Source organism: Curcuma longa, chromosome 16, assembly GCF_044706935.1.
Source record: "Curcuma longa cultivar G26 ecotype Majalengka, Jawa Barat chromosome 16, ITB_CL_G26_1.1, whole genome shotgun sequence".
Lineage (NCBI taxonomy): Eukaryota > Viridiplantae > Streptophyta > Magnoliopsida > Zingiberales > Zingiberaceae > Curcuma > Curcuma longa.
The window spans coordinates 7,559,717-7,562,315 of NC_133876.1; positions in this window are offsets into that span (position 1 = coordinate 7,559,717).

Genomic DNA, 2,599 nt, shown 5'->3' on the forward strand with positions numbered 1-2,599 from the left:
CAAATTCTTGTCTCCAGGAAAAACCAAGTGGTCATCCTCAAGGGAAATCACTTCCATCTGACTCGAATGTTGCAAAATCACAACCTCTAAGCTCCAATGACCTTGAACAGCCTAGTCCAGTCTCAGTTCTAGAGACTCCATTGGAAGATGAAACTGCAACTTATTAAATGCAAAATCTGCAACTGATTTTTTCTCCTCAATTTTATAGTGTGTATATGTTAACTTAGTTTGGCTAAAGTGCAGAACTCCGAATTCAACTTCAACGTCTAAAAGTGGACACAGTTCCATCTCTAGGGGATTTACGTGAAGTAAGATTCAAAGATGTTGATGATAGAGACTTCGCATACCTAGTTGACATGCGATGACAAACTCATAAAAGAGTGCGGCGAAGATTGCTGTTCGATGTTGTAAGTCGTAGTCTAGTGGGTTTAGTTACTTCATACTCAGATGTCCGCCTTGGGATCAAATTCTTGGGAGCGCGAAAAGAAGTGAGAGCCGGAATACAGAAACAAAACGGCAAAATTATTAACAAGAAAAGGAAATATTGAGTAACAACCAACCTTTCAGATAAGCCTTGAGTTGAGTCGGGGTATCACGTTGAGGATCAATTGTGACAGAAATGAAATAGTAGACATTCACTGTTAAAGGCAATTTTCAATCAGAAATCGTTCAATAATCATCTGTGTTACAAACGAAAGTTGGAAGCAACCACATGGTAAGCCAAACAGATAAATAAACTTGCCAGTCTTTTTTTTTTTTAGATAATAAAAGTCAAATGCTTGTTAATGTCCAATTTGTTACCAATCGTTACGTGCAGTTGTTTAGTTCACTTCATTTGTAGTTCACTACAGTAAAGATACCATTTATGTGTCTATGTATAAAAAAATACAACAACAACAACAACAACAACCAAGCCTTATCCCACTACCAGATACATTGAGCTCTATCTCCTATTATATCATCATTTATATTTAAATAAATTTTAGATACCACTTATGTGATATGCGTATTTGTAGTCTCTAAAAAAATATATAAAAAAAAAACAACCATTTAGATAGAGCATTGTGTTTATTTGCAGCATAAAGAAGACCAATACGGTAACAAATAAGCAAACCTTCATGGTGACATACAAACATTCCGCCAAAGTTAAACCTACAATGAAGTTATCTTAGAGCTAAAACCAACCATGTATCGCAAGCTCAGACATTAGTTTTAAATTGTTTTGAAAGCTAACCCAAAAGATCTTCCAGAAAATATCACCTGGTATTTTCATAACGTCAGTCATTTTTTTAACTTCTCTTGGACCAGCATCAGGTGATAAAGTGTAACCAAAGTACATGAGTTCCCAATTGCCACAGAAGGTTGACTCAGTTACAGTGTCATTTTCAGTATCAAACAACTTGAACGATTCCTCCAATAGCTGGTTTGTTGTTATTATCTCTCTCATAACTAATACTTTGTTCTGAACTGGGAAAGGATATGCAAGCAGTAAAGTTTGCTAGATTATATGAGAATGGAAAATAAAATTAACATAACAAAACAAGATGCAGGCCCCTTATTATCGAAAAGTCCTAGCTTTATGTATGTCATGAGTAATGAGTTCCTAGCAAGCATTTTTAAAGAAGATATAATGCTCCATTCTTTGGGATTGCCTGTGAGCATATCTCCAGCCATTTTTGTTCTGTTTAGGACAATCTCACTAGTCAAAGTAAGGGCCAAAAGTTTTCTTTTCATTGTTGGTATAATGTTTTAGTCATTCACTATCTTTCCTCACTATACATTCTAGTCCTCAGTTAAGCAAAGAGGGCTCTGACTCTCCCTCTATCATAACTAATACCTTTTAGTATTCAAGTCCTCACTCTTCATCTCCTGTACAACTCCATGTAACACAAGTTTGTAATTGGTACAACAGAAGTTTTCATGGCATATTTCCAAACATTTTTGATTGGTTATCCAACTTGTTACAGTTCCTGTCCAGCTTATATGACTATTTACCAGTATGGAACATCCTGTCTGTTTTGCTGATGACAAGGATTAGAATAGAAATGCTGCTTGTTCTGCAGCTTTCAGATATATAATGTGTCAGGGTCTTCAAGTGATGAATTCTTGAGAGATTGTTCAAGAACAATCAGGGTCAATATGTATTTAAATGAATCAACTTCATATAAATTTGTTCACCAATTCTGTCAGATGAAGGAAAAAAAGAAAGTAGACACAACTAACTGTTACAAGCAATAAATATTTTTCAGAGAATATGCTACACAATACCTTTTAAAATTGCTCGCTTTTCATCATTATGATGGACATACAGGCCTGTACCAGCAAAAAATAATACAGCTGCAGGCTGTGAAAAACCAATACAAGAAATTCAGTCATGAGTATATCCATTCAAAAGAAAAATAAATTTCAAAAGAAAGGTTTGGGCAATAGCCATTATCTTCTAAAAAAGTAACAGTTGGAAGCTACGAGAATGATAAAGCCTGCACAAAAAATATACAATTAGAATTTTCAAACTTGTAATGAAACATACAAATATAAACACACATGATGTTCCTAAGGAAATGAAACACAAATATATTCCTAGCTATAGATATTAATT